Genomic DNA, 15,566 nt, shown 5'->3' with positions numbered 1-15,566 from the left:
TTGTATACATTTGTGTTACTGGTTCTTAGTTAAAGGAAGACTATTACATAAAATAGGTATTCTCTCTTAAAGACGTCTATCCCACCAGCATGTCCTATTTATGTTTTAATGGAAATTTGGATTCCTTGAGTTGGTGTATAAGACAATTTCCATCTTGTTGATATGTAGCAACTTGCAAAGAACTGGATCTTTCAAGGCTATGTAGGTAAGACAGAAATCGCCTCTCACCACTTGATAGCAAATGGAAAAGAGTGAGAGCACTTTAAGAAGGTCAGTGTAATCCAAGGAGAATATGCCCTTGAATTATTTTAGTAAACAACTGCTACAGTCTCTCAAGCTGGGTCATATGCCTAGCCAAGTATATAACAAAGGGGCATTATATTCTGTCATCAGTCTGATAAAGGTGGAGTACATAGAGACAATGACTTCCTGGGATCTGGAAGATATACTCCTGGTGATTAGTCTGGCTATATAAAAGGATTTCCTAGCAACAATGTTCACACAGCAGTGAAAGGATTGTTAATTGTCAATGAAGGTGCGAAAGTCCAGAATGACAAAGTCTAAATAATATGGGCAGGAGTGCCCAAGTTTTCCAGGGGACACAATGTTGCATTTTTTTTTTTTGTATTTAGTTTGAGGTCCTGGTCCAAGCACCACTTGCCAGCATGATATAGGCCCTTCTGGAGAATATGGAGGCCATCTGAGTTATTTATGATATTTCTAAATTTGCAGTTATTGGCAAACTGCATCAGCCACAAACCTTCAGTGTCTGTTTTAATGTTAGAGAAATAAATAACAAAGAGGAGGGGTCCCTGGATCGATTCCTGGAGGGCACCACTTATAAACAGTCTTTTAGTTAACAGTATGCCTGCCACACTAAAATACTAGGCTCTGTCGGTGAGCTAATTTGTAATCCAGCAAATATGTTGGGGTTTACATTTAATTGGCTAAGCTTATCAATGATGTCAGAATACAGAATGGTATCAAAGCCTTTGTCCAAATCCAGGTGTACTGTTTGAACTGATTTAACTAACTCTATTGACTTAGTAACTTGAAAAAGTCCACAAGTTTCAAGTGACCTAAAACTGAATAGTACAGTGAAGTAATCTCCATAGTGAGTCATGCAGCAACCCTCCCTTCAGGAAGAATAACAAGTGTATTTAATTAAGAAAAAAAAAAAATTCTTATTTCTTTATTCTCTGATGGCTAAGCAAGTTTCAAGAGGCAGGATCTACCTTTAGCAAACTTAAATGGGATCAGGCCCAGGTTTTAAGGACTGTATATATCTTGGTTTATGAGGTCCATAATGATGTGTTCCATTGCCTTACATATAAGGCTAGTTAGGCTTATAAGTCTATAGTTGCTGAGTCAGTCATGGGCACACCTTGTTAGAGTGGTGTGACTACAGCAGTTTTCCACACCTCTGGCTTGAATCCAGTGGGGAGGCTGAGACTGAAGAAATGCAATAAAAATTCAACCAGACAGTGCCTGATGCAGAAAGGAAGACAACCTGACACATTGCCAGGGCCTACGGAGCTAGCCTTTCTAGCCATTTTGAGCTCTTTCTTAGCTGGTGAGGTGATAAGTTTGCTGTTATGGGTTAGGGGTTTATTTCTCCTATTATATAAATTGTTCATACTAGTGTTCTACCAAATGGGTTTGCACTTAAATTTGGCACAATATTTAGATCAAATAGGAACCAAGATCTTAACACTAGATTGGAGGATGGTGTAGAATTTATCCATGAAAATTTCCACATGTAAACCAGGGTCATCTAGGTAAGGTGAATATCTGAATATTGTTAGGTTAATTATTTATTTATTTATTAATATTTTTACAGGAGTGGTGCATTGATCTCAATGGACCATTTGCTGGCACAGCCCAGGTAAATAGGATCATATAAGACATGAACAAAACCTATTTACACATACAAGGATATGGTAAAAAACACACACACACACACACACACACATATATATATATATATGGTTCTACCTGACTTAGTCGCCAGCGTAGAACACCGACAATGGAATCCTGAGCTCCAGAAGATCGACAATGAAGAAGACCGACGCGAATCGCGAGTGCCAGAACATCGACAATGCAGAAGACCGACACGACGGATGACAACACCGACGCCGAGGATGCCGACATGGGAAAAGGCTGTGTGAGTATGCGGTAGTGACAGATGTTAGGGTGCGAGTCAGGTAAGTGTGGATATTGACGGTCTGTGGGGATAGGGGTGGGTTAAGTGAGTTAGGGTTAGGGAGCGGGTTAGGTAAGTGTGCGGTAGGGATAGACTTTGGGATAGGGGTGGGTTAAGTGAGTTAGGGTTAGGGAGCGGGTTAGGTAAGTGTGCGGTAGGGATAGACTTTGGGTTAGGGGTGGGTTAAGTGAGTTAGGGTAAGGGAGCGGGTTAGGTACATGTGTGATAGTGACGGACCTTAGGGTTAGGGTTGTCGATAGTTGTGTATGTAAGGTTTAGTGTGGGTTTGTAAGGATTTTGGTGTGCTTGTGTTGTGTGTGTGGTTTGTGGAATGGGGATGTGTTTTGAATTTTATTGTTGTTATTGTGGTGTGTGCAGTGTATGGGGTTTCGTGTTTGTGTACCGTCGGTTATTTCGTTGTCGGGTATGTGAGGTTTCGTGTTAATGCACTATCGATTATGTGGTGTCGGTGATGTCGTTGTCGGTGTTGTGTGGTTTCGACTATGTCAGGTAGAACCATGTATATATATATATATATATATATATATATATATATATATATATATATATATATATATATATATATATATATATATATATATATCTATAACTACATATATGTATATATATATATATATATATATATATATATATATATATATATATATATATATATATATATATATATGTATACACACACATATTGTTTGTTTGTTTGTGTCTTTCGGCTTTTCCCGGTTAGGGGTCGCCACAGCGGAACTCTGGTCCACCAACGATTGGCAGTAAATTTTTACGTGCTGGCTTGTCGGGCCTAACGCACAACCTTCAACGAAGGAACGTCCATTCATGGATGTCGCCACACACACACACACACACACACACACACACACACACACACACACATATATATATATATATATATATATATATATATATTATATATAAAAGTGGTCCTGGCCATCTGGAAATGGCTGATTAATAATTTATTTTAAAGTATTCAACACACAAGCGCTTTCACCCTGGTACAATGCAAGGCTTTTTCATGTGAAAATAAACAAACTCTGAAGTCATTCATTTAAATATCCTGGCTCATACAAAAGCACCAAAATGTTTTAAAGCAATACATACCCCACATAATTAAAATGTGGACAAACCAACAGTGTTCACTGTTCCTAAAAGAAATTCTATAATGCATATGTTGCAAACAGTGAATGTTACCATTCTCTAATTACAATAATAAAAAAACGTAACTTTCAACAACATCAAAACAATGGAAGATAAAAAATGTTAAAGAAATATGCATTTAATTACAACTTCCCTGCTTTCTTGATCAAATAAGGTTTAATAGAGATGTGGTCATTCAGACCCGGAGGGTAGGTTGCATTCAGTTTTACTTGCCAGTAGGTTTCCCTACAGCATAACCAATTTTCCCAATCACCCCCCCAGGTCAATAAAAACCTGTTCAAGGATTCCAAAAAGAATTCCAGAATGGTTAGGTTCTGCATGAAGGTGCCTATAACGTGCGTTGTTCAAACTTTTTTTTCATATATATATATATATATATATAAAATTATTCAACAATTAATTGCATAAGAAAAATAAAAAAGGATTATTGAAAAAAATCATACATTGCATGATTTAAGTTTAAGAAGGCAGTTAATACTTGCATAATCATTTAATCCAGGTGGGCTGAAAGCTGCCAGCCTGATTTGCAATTTTAACTTACGGGCCTCTAATACATCTTTCCATGGACCCCCTAGGATTTTTTTCCACAATTTCTATACCACAAAATACAAACTTGTGTCCTGTGTGTTGATTCACATGTTTGGTCAAAGCATTGCTAGCCTTTAAATGCTTAATGTCCAACTGATGTTCATATATGCGATCTCTAATTGTTTTTTTCTAGTTATTGTTTGCTTTAAAGTAGTTGTTATTTTTTAAGGAAATGTTTGAATAATGGGGGAAGTATTAGTTGATTATATTTGGTTAGGTGACTAATTCCAACAGGATAAAAGGTGTGTGTTTGTAATTTTTGTTTGATTCTGAAGAAGTCTTTAGCTATAATTAGACGAAAGCATTCAATCTCTGTGGAAAAATAAAACTGTTTTTATCGTGGTATACTTGGAATTTTTGGTTTCATTTGGAACTTTGGACTGGAGCAGTTGTATAGTCTCTCTTTAGAGGTTTAACAAAACAGGTCTATGATCATTGGAAGAAAAATGTGGATGATAGGATAGGTGGTTGTAAATACACCCCCAAGTGTGCCTCTTCTAGCCCTTATGGAAAGGGGACAAAGTTAGATCAGGGTCTGGTATTAATTTAGGACTTGGTAAATGGGTGAGAATGTTGGCTAGGCTACAAATAGTCCACTGGACAAATAGCCTAGTATGAACATATGATTGCCCCTTCAAGGGACTACCTGGTAGTAGCCATGGCTTGGTTCCTACCACTACTGTAGCCCTAGGAGGATTCAGATTGTCATAAAGTCAAAGAAGACATCTCTTGTCCCAGAATAGAAGATTTTTTTGAGGAGCAGAGTTTGTTTTTTTATAGGTTCAGTAGTTCATAGGTGCATATTAGGCTAACAACTACTAGAATCTTTAGAAACCTAACTGTGCAACCCAAATGTGACCCTCAAGTTTTATGTTTTAGGAATTTATAAAATGGGTGATTTGTGGTCATGACATGATTTACTGGCTGCCTCTGTTCATCAGAGAAATAGGAGCCAAACAAGGGGTGAAGTTCTGATCACCCATTCAGTGACCTAAGTTACACTTAAATAGAGCTAGCAGGGGACTTTGTTTCACATGGATGGGTATCCTATTCCAGAGAATGGGAATTTACTGAGATACATATCTTTCTATCCAACATGTCTTCTTTATGTTGCAAGCAGAATTTAGGTCTTTGGATCTAGCAGATCTAGCAGTTCTGATGCTATTTGTTTTATGAATGTACAAAAGGGTCATCAAAGTGGAGTCCAAGAATGTCTTGTAAGCCAGGCATAGATTGCCTCTGAATATTCTGTAGGAGACCAAGTATAGAGGTAGGGCTTTGAGGCCGTGATCATAAGACATTGTGTTTATGCCCTGTATTTTTTTTGTAAGGAACATTTTATGGGAGTTTCACTTTCTGATTTTAGCTGTGATTTTTTTTTCTTTTGTTGTATAAACTGTTTAGTTTGGGACGTGACAAGGGCGGTTTGTTTTCAGAGACAGGTTTCAGCTTACCTCTGCTAGGTACAGCAGCCTCTATGCTGTGGTCTTTCACATGGTTGTACAGGGTTTCTGTGAACAATTCTGAAAAGGCTGCTGTATTCTCTAGGATTGGAGGGGCATTGCATTTTTCTTAACAAAAGGGAGTTTACCTTTGAATTGTGTCTGTGTTTACTGGGGTTATGGAGTTGATTTTGATTTTGAAGGAGGCAACTTTATTGTCAGACCTTTCCAGGGAGGACATGATACTGGAGGAAGTGTAGCATTCTCCTATATTTTTGAGTACGAAGTCTAGTATCTTGGACCTCCTGTGGCCATAAGCACTAACTGGTCAATGGTGTTTGTATTTACAAAGTTCAGGAAGCTCTGTGTCTGCAGATTTGAGACAATGTATGATTCTCATTCTATAGAGTGTTACAGTTCCCCATTAGTAGGCTGTTCAGTTGGATAGTGTCTCCAGCAGGTCTAAGTATGTGTTGTACGTTTTTGGGACATGGAGGGTCACTTACAGCACACTAGGATATGATACCATATTTTATTTATAGTGATCTGCATGTGGTGAAATTCCAGCACATCATCCTGTTTAACCATCCTATATATATGCTTTTAATTAATCTATATCAAGACACCTCCACTTCTAGTCCCTGTCTATGCAGCTGCTGGTCTTAAAGTGTAGAATGTACTGAGACTGCACAGATGGGGTACTCTTTGTGGCTTTAAATGATATTTTTGGTAACTGCATAGAGGTCTATATTCTCAAGGGAGAGGAAGGCTTGGGGGAGTGTAGTTTTTTTTTTAGGTTCTTGGCATTGAGCAGTAACACTTTGAGGTTCAGCTGAGCTGACTTTGCTGTGTTGTTAGGTTTGTCAATTTGACATTGCCTAAAAATGGCTCTTTGGGGGGTGGATAACATTTCTGACAGTATTTGAAAGCTTTGAGGTAACAAGTTCAGACCATCCCTAGCAAAGCAATGTGGTCTGTTTGCCTTGTCCTCAAATGCTGACAGATATTATATTCCTGTAGTATGACACCAGAAACTCAGGCAATCCTTAAAATAAATAATATTTTGTTCATATTGTAGTATCATCCTCAGTGGAGGTAATATGCTGCTCAGTGAAGGGCTCATACCAGCCTGAGACAGATACTCAAAGAGCTCCATAATGTTTCTTTGTATAGTCCAGGAAGGTATCTCAGGTTATTTACACTTTCATGGACTATGATGGAATCATGCTGGTACCTGTGATGTAATGGCTTGAGTGCATGCATAATTTGGTGGATCCTGGCTCCAAATAAGTAACTAACCATTATCTTTTCCTTGTTCAGCCTGGTTAAAGGGGCACCATTATATCTTACAATGTAGTACTTAATGAGTAGAGTCCTGAAAAGTGTGTTTGCTTACCTTATGGGCTTTGTATTTGGGGCTCCACCGAGTGTGACTGTATGTGTGATGTTAGGTGTTGTTTTTGTTGATTGCTTTTGGGTTTGGTAAGGATATGATTTGCTGATGTGTAGTTTAGGACATTTTTGTTGTTTAGAAAAATTGCATTTAAGTACCTCAGCATATGATGGTCTGTGTGAGTGTGTGTGTTGTGTGCATGGTTTTAACAACCTAATGTGTGCTTGTAAGCAAGAGATTAGCCTCCAGTGAGCTCTTGCATACAGTATCTGTTACTTTAAGGATTAAGTGTTTGTCAGTAAACATGAGACAATTGCTACGTTGTCTCAAGATACCCATATCCATCAAGCTAGCTGCAGAGACGTTAGGAAATTGCATATCCATGTTGTCCAGTCCTAACGGTGCTTTGTTGGGGCAGACTAGACTGTAAAACACTACATGCTACAAAATGAAATGATATTGCCATTTTGACGTATAAACTAGCAGCTTTAAGCTTGTTGGCTCTCAAGGTTTTTGTTCTATACTTCCTGCTTTTCAGGATACTGTTTTATGAACAGTTCTACAGGGAAAATTTGTTTTCAATATGTTTGCTTCTGTACAGAGTACTGCTCACTACTGCTGCATGGCTAGCAGCAAACTTACCAGCTTTATACCAGCACTGGAAAAGCAGAAAACTGATTACTGAGCCCTCTGCCCAGTAAAACAACTACCGTTTGAGCTTTTTTCCCAACTCAGATATACCAGGCAATCACCTCCTGCAATAAAATGAATAACGTCAGTCTGCATAATGTAAAAAACACAGAAAAAGAATCACACCAGTGCAATGCTACTACAAACAACTTAAACAACTAGCTAGAAATCTCTTATAGAAGACAGTTTCAAGGCAAGCAGTCTACATGCAGCAAAAGTGATAGGAGAAGCATTTTTTAGCAAAAATATTGGAGAAATGCAAATTAAAGCAAGAAAACAACAGTAGTTTCTTAAAATAATTTATACAAGTATGATTCATCAATCCAAAGTACTTAGCTTTGCCTGGATGGCACATGGATACAAGCAAAATACTTGCTGAATGCAGGCTAGGACATCAAGGTTGTGGAAATGAATACAGAACTGTGCAAATGTGACACATTTCTAAAAGTTCGGAAAAATCAGAAAACTGAATTTTATTTATTTTGTATAACAAGAAAAAGAAAAATACAATAAAATGCAAAAATAAGTAAATAATAAGAAGAAACAAACAATGAACCACAATAGAAAAAATGCAATGGTAAATCAATACATCAGTACAACAATCAAACATACAAGCTGAGCTATGTAAAAAAAAAACACAGAACCCTGCAAACTCTATTAATAAAATTGATGACAAAGATGTATAGGGAACATTCATGATACAGAATACTTTTTGGTGTTAAGCAGGAGATGTTATGTTATGAATGAAGTTTATAGCTCTTTAACAAACATTGCCTTGACTGAGAAAGGATATGAAATATATCTGTTGTTTTAAAGGAATACATGATGGTGCAAAAATACTTCCAAAACTTTTATAGGTGGCAAACCCACACTATCAATGCTTCTAACACAAAAGGTCTGCTAACACTCACTAAAACCCAGTAGACGTCCAGCTTTGAAGAACCAAGTGGCTTATGTCTGGGTACAACATCACAAATCCAAAACTCCGATCCCAACATATAGGATATACAAAAAATGTTACTCAATTTTCCAAACAATAAATCACAATGAAGCCTAACATAACTTCCAAAACATATGAAGGTCGTCTGCATTCCTTTGCTCACACATCAAGCAGCTATCCAGTTGAGATGAACCTGTTCTTACCTGTCTACTAGGGCTCCAATACCATTTGTGCACAACTCTTAATTATTGATCATGATATTTAAGCCATCTCTTTAGCTTACTGAGAGCTACCCAGACTTTCTCCCATTCATAGCTAGAGAAGTAGACATTTTCCATCTACTATCAAACACCTCTAAGCTTTAGCTCTATTCATCCACAAATCTCTATATTTTAGCCCAGCTCTGCCCTTCTTAACACTTTTCCATTTGTCCAAGGCATGGCTATTTTTAGGAAACAATGTGTATTTAGAGCAGACCTGTCTGAGTTGGCAATATGTAAACCATTGTTGCTGTGGCAAATTAAATTCCTCACACAAAACTTCAACCTTTTTAAGGGACCATTCAAGAGCAGGATCCAATACTTGTGCCCATCTATATATTCTACTAGACTTCAATACAACCTTTGTTTCAACCCCTATAGTGTATTTAATTTCTGGACAATGAAATAATGTCAGTTGATGCCTTTTTACAACCTAACCTTCCTAGAAGTAGCTCATCTGCATACATTTTTTAAGTCATTCTAGGAGGGTATTCCATCCACACTGGTTAAAGTAGTCATTCATTCTTTCTTCACTGTTGGCCACACCCATATGTATACATATAAGATAATTAAGTTGAAATGCTAAAGCATAACTGGCTCCATGTGGGATTCCCAGCACCCCCTAACACCTGGGAACATGGGCTAGAGATACAGATGTTCACCTTCCTTTCTCTGCTAGTACAGCTTTATCTCTACTATCTTGACTGCACATCAAAGATGGTTTTATAATGACAATGGGATGTTTTGCACAAAGTATGAATAAGCAGTAGCATCACAGTTTGCTTTTCTCTGAGTTTGCCAATAATTGTACTAATATTTGCTAACACTGGCATCAAACTTTGCAGGCTATCTACCAACTTATCAAGCTTGATTTCTATTGAGGCATGAAAGAAATCTCAAGTTTAAGTCCTAACTAGTTTGCATCATTAAGCATAGGCATTAGAGACTTATCCTGGTAAAGACCAGAGCTGCCACATTGTAATATAACAGAATTTAAAAGATTGCATTTAAGACCAGAAGTTTACCCAAATATTTGAAATACATCCTATACATGTCTCAGTATCACTGACAAATTAGTACTCAACATACAATCGTCCACAAATAACAGATAAGTGTAAAACAACACACCCTTCTTGGACTGGGTATTTAAAGAAATCTCAGTTGATATGTGAATTCCTTCATAACAAGGGGGAATAGACTACGTGAGAGTGGGCACCCATGCATTGTGCCTCTACTAATGGCTCCTGCATTGGATAAGCCTCCATTAACTAAAACTCTAAAAGAGGGTGGGGGGGCATCCTTTTAACCAAATTCAAAAAGGAGGAGTTGCAATTCCTTTCATAATGTACTTAAAAAAGAAAGCTCCATTCATAGGCTCATAGGTAGGTACTAGGCTATTGGCCCTAGGGCCTATATAAGCCTAGCCAAAAAGGTATCCTGGCTTTCGCCACCCAAGAAAATTATTTTCCTGTGCCCCTGTCGAGCAGAGCCCCAGAGGTGATCCCCGGGGTGAATTTCCCATCCAATCATCAAGATTTTTCTTGAAGAGTGCTAATGAGGATCTTTGTTTGATATAGATAGGTAGTTTGTTCCAGAATATGGGAAGTCTCTGGGACAGGAATCTAGCCTTCCAGCATGTTCTGTTTATTGTGGTGACAAGGTTTAGGTCCCTAGAGCATATAGCTCAGAGGGATTGGGATTTCTTTAAGTGGAGCATGTCCAACAGCTCTGGGTTTGACATAGCTTTTTATGTTAGGCAGAGATCGCCTCTGAGTAGGCGATATGTGACGGAGTAAAGCTGACGTTTTTGAGATGGTCCGGATAGGGCATCTTTTGAGGCCAGTAATCCTCTTTGTGAGGTACTTCTGCACCCTTTCCAGTTGTTGTAGATGTCTTGTGAGGTACATCGCAATAGGGACATTGTACTCTATAATGGGTCTAATGAGTGACGAATAGAGGAGAACAATGACCTCTTTTTTCCTGGATGAGAAACCTTTTGTGATGAGGTGTGCCATGTAGAAGGATTTCTTGACTACTGTGGCAATGTGGTTATCAAAGGAGAGACTACTGTCCACCTGTGTCCCAAAGTCTCTTATCACACTTTTGGTATTAAGTAGACTACCACCTATGTGGTAGCTCATGGATACAGAGGTTTTTACCAAAGGGATGACAATGCACTTTTTGGCAGTGAGCTTGAGGCCATGGCTTTGACACTAGGCATCTGTCTCAGTGAGGCCCTTTTGTAGGATGTCCACATCATTAGGAGTTTCGACTATGGCTCCTAATTTGCAGTCATCTGCAAATTTCATTAGCCAAAGACCTTCTGTGTTAGCCTGTACTTCAGAAAAGTAGATACCAAACAGGAAAGGACCCAGGACTGAACCCTGTGGTACTCCACTTGTCACTGGTCTAAAGTCAGATTTGGAGTCTGCTACTTTCACAATATGGGTTCTGTCAGTGAGCCAGTTGGCAACCCATCTTTTGGCATAGGGATTTATGCCTAGTTTAGTGAGTTTATCTATAATCCCAGAGTGGGAGATGGTGTCAAAAGCCTTGGCAAGATCTAGATAGGCTGTATGAATCACCTTACCCTAATCTATGGCTTTGGTGACTGCTTCAAAGAAGTCTATCAGGTTTAGGAAACACGATCTGCCTTTTACAAACCTAAACTGGGTGGGGTCCAGAGTTTGGAGATCACCAATGTCTTTGTTTATAGGTTCCATGATGATACTTTCCATGGCCTTGCAGACCAGGCTTGTTAGGATAATGGGGTGGTGGTTCCCAGGGTCCGTGGTGGCTCCCCTTTGTGGAGTGGGATAACCATCACTGTGCGCCATTCAGTGTGCACAAAGCCTGAGGTGAGGTTATGATTGAACATGGTGCTTAGGTGGGGTGCCAGTTCATTCTGTAGTTCATGTAGAACACAGCCTGAGATGTTGTCAGGTCCCATGGATGTTGTGTTCTTGGCTTTGGAGAGTGTGGTCTTTACCTGTGCAGCCGTGATTACAGGAACTTTGCATTCTTCCAGTATAGAGATGGGCCCTTTAGGGGGCGAGAGAGGGGTCAAGTTAGCACTGAACCTATCTGCCAGGATGTTGGCAATATCAGTTGGGTTCTGTATATTTAGTGCCATTGTGCTGTAACTCAGAGCAGATCTGAGTGTCGCCACTGAGATTCTTGACATAGCTATAGAATGCTTTGTGATTGTCTTTAGAATCAGTGGCAATTCTGTTTTCGTAACTAGCTTTGGAGGATTTTATGAGGGATCTCAGCTTCTTACTGAGGCTGACCAGGGAGTTCCTCCAGTCATGGGATTTTACTCTTTTTTGCAACAGTTTCTTTCTTCTGTTGTATAGTTTGTTTATGGCAGAGGACCACCAGATTGGCTTCCTTTTTTTTGGAGGATAGCATCTTGGTTCTGTTAGGGATAGCATGATCCATGCACTTATGTAAGTCCTTATAAAGTGCATTTGTGTAGGATTCAGCAGTCATACCTCTATTGTCCGTCTGCATGGGTGTCATGAAGTTTGCCACTTCTATCTTAAGAAGCGTGAAGTTGGCTTTGGAGAAATTTTTACGGTTGTTTCCCTAATGGGGGGCAGGATGTGGATGTCTAGCATGATTAGCTTGTGGTCGGATCTGACCACCAAGGAATTGACCTCTGGTGTTTTCCATGTTGGTAATGACCAGGTCTAGGATATTGCTGCCCCTGGTGGGGGTGTGGATAAGCTGATCCAAGGTGTTGGAATTTATAAATTCCAGAAAACGTTAAAAAAAAGTTGGTACATGAGCAGTTTACCCAGTTAATGGTGAGGTAGTTGAAATCACCCATTATGAGGGTGTTGGGTTGTACCCTAATATTTTCCAGTGTATCAAGAAATGAGGAGTGGGAATCCTGGGGCATGGTGGGGGATCTGTAGCAAGTTACAATTTGGATTGCGGTCTTTCCCAAACTTAGTTGCACTTGGATAATCTCGGATGCATTATGCTGAGCAGCTAGCCCAGAGGTGTGGATATCCTTAATGAATATGGACATGCCTCTGCCTTTAGTGTTTTGGTCCAGGTTAGGTAGCCAAAAGGTGTGGTATGAATTATAGCCTGGTAATGCAGGGGTGCTTTCTGGAGCCTTGACCCAGGTATCTGTCACTGCACAGATGTCGATGTTCATTTTAAGGAGTGCCTCAAGTGAATGCATTTTGAGGTTTAGACTTCTAGCATTGAGTAGCATTACCCTCAGCTTTTGCTTGCTTGTACCTGTTACAGTGGTGAATTTGTCATTTGAACCTTGCCTAAAAAAGGCACTATAGGGGTGGCAAGAGCCTTAGCTAGTATCTGGAATCCCAAGGGCAACACGTGCAGGCCATCTCTGGCAAAGCATCGTGGTATATTGATCATGTCATCCCAGGCAGACAGATACTGGATCCCATTAGAATGACACCAGAAGCTTAGCCAATTGTTGAAGTCAGTCATTTTGTCCTTGTACTGTGGTATCATTCTGGGTGATGGCAGGATGCTACTCAGGGCTAGGGTCATACCTGCTTGGGCTACAAGATTGGAGAGCTCCTCCATGTCTCTTTTCATGTAGTCCAGGGAGGTACGTTTCAGGTCATTCACACCAACATGGACAATGACAGAGTCATATTTGTACTTGTTGTGGAGTGACCTGAGTGCATGCGTTATGTGGCAGATCCTGGCACCTGACAGGCAGCTGACAGTAACTTTCTCCTTGTTTAGCCTGGTGAGTGGAACATCAGTGTGCCTGACTATAGAGTCACCTATGGCTAGAGTGTTGGGTACGTTGTTATGTCTTATGGGCTGTGGTTGAGTGGCACACTGAGTTTGTGGGCTATGTGTCATTTGGGTTGTGTTGGGGGTGGAGGTTGCTTGCATTTCTGCTATGGAGGTCTCTGTTGCATGAGCAGATTTTTATTGAGAGCCTCTGTGAATGTAGGTGTGTGTTTTGTGTTTCTATGTGTGCCAAACACTTTCCTTATATCAGCTAAAATGATACCTACTTTGCTACTGGAGTTTCCATACCGATATAAGTATGCCACCAACAAAGGGTCATATATAAGTACTAGCCTAGCTGCCCTTGTGGACCATTTAAGCCTAGCCAGTTTCCCTTTTTGAGCACAAAATAATCTATTCCATTGGTTTATAAACTGGCCTTAAACATCCCATGGCTGATAATTATATATTACACCTAATGAGAATATTTGGCATCATTTCAAAGATAATTTGAGGAGGACCATGCAAGTGTAATGTTAGAAATAACCTTTTCTATCTTATTTGAGGAAAAAGGGCGACTTAAAGCCTGCTATTCCATGGGTGCAATTTCACATGATTGATCTGCTAAAAAAATCCACTGTACATCAGGACAAGCAGATGTGGAGTTATAATAGTTTCTAAAAACCTTCTTTAAGTTCATTATCTCCTGTATTCCAATCAGCCTTTTCAAATTCAGCTAACACTAATGAGCTATTAGTCATTTGTTTGTAAATCCATGTCAAACACTTTGGATCTCTCTCTTGCTTTAGGCACCAGTGATGGCCTTTACAAAAAGAGTTCAGCTTCTACCTTAGAAAGCTTCAATATGCTAATTTTTACCATAAGTGCCATCTCAAGGTCCTGGAGTGGGTCTTCTCTTCTTCTTATACCAAGAGCTGCTGGACAATCCTCAATTCTCATAATTTAAATGTTTGTATTAACATTTCATTCCTATTATCTTTTATCCCCTCTATTAATATAATCACTCCCCTTACAGCTACTTTACAGCTTTCCTACTTCAACGCATCAATTATTGTGTCCTGAGGAAAATTATGTTGAATGACATCAGAGGCAATAGATCTCAACAAGCTCTTATCCTTATCAGAGGTCCATCAAAAGCATGCCTACCTCTAACTATCCCATTTCAAGTTTTGAGATTCCATAACTATTATCAGGGACAAGGGGTATGGTCAGAGACATTAATTGGCCATATATCTGGAGAGTGCACTCTATACCATATAAGTCATCTGGAATGAATATAATATCTATTCTACAGCTCTGGCAAGTTAATTCCCTGAAATAAGAAGGAACAATGTCTGTTGGGTAAACTCCCTCCGTATTACAAGTGACCTTTCTTTAAACATCCCATATCTTAACAGTTCCTGACAATGCTTGTGATAATCTTTTCTGTGATTTATCATATACAGCTTTTCATCCAATACAACATTAAATTTCCCTGCCAACAAACTGAATGTGGAAGGAGCAGCTATGGTTTGCCAAATATCAAACAAAAAAAAAACATAAAAATTCCTTATTATCAGCATTTGGCATATACATTTTCTCAAGTATTCATTCTTCTTCTTTATCGATGTCCCCTTCCCAGATTAACCATTTACATATACAATTACAATTGACATTGATTGTTTGAATTTCCAAAGACCTCTGGTTTGTGATCAGCCATCATCACAGGGAATTACTTGGATTTAAACTTATTACTTTTCTATATCTTGATCTTGGTCTCCTATAAGCAAATAATTTGAGCCCTTTCCTGTCTAACCCTTTGAAGAATTTTAGCTATACAAATAGAAAAAGAACATCCCCCTATATTTCATGAAAGGAACTTAACACTATCTCCACAAGGTTTTACCTTCGACCAAGAAGAAGACCCCCCCCCCCGACAAATATCTTGTCTCACTGGGTTGACTTCCCTAACACTGTTATGAATAGGGTCTAGAAACCTTTCCAGGCTGGTAATGGATAATTTCATGTGGATGTTGGTCAGACGACTATACCTAACCTTGCTGGTTATTTAGAGGAAACATGGAAGTTTAAAGGAGCAGATTAGGACTATCCCTCCTCTGTTCTGGGGCTAAAGAAC

This window comes from Protopterus annectens, chromosome 6.part0, assembly GCF_019279795.1.
Source record: "Protopterus annectens isolate FY-2018-M chromosome 6.part0, PAN1.0, whole genome shotgun sequence".
NCBI classification, from domain to species: Eukaryota; Metazoa; Chordata; order Ceratodontiformes; family Protopteridae; genus Protopterus; species Protopterus annectens.
Note: the sequence above shows the minus strand (reverse complement) of the source record.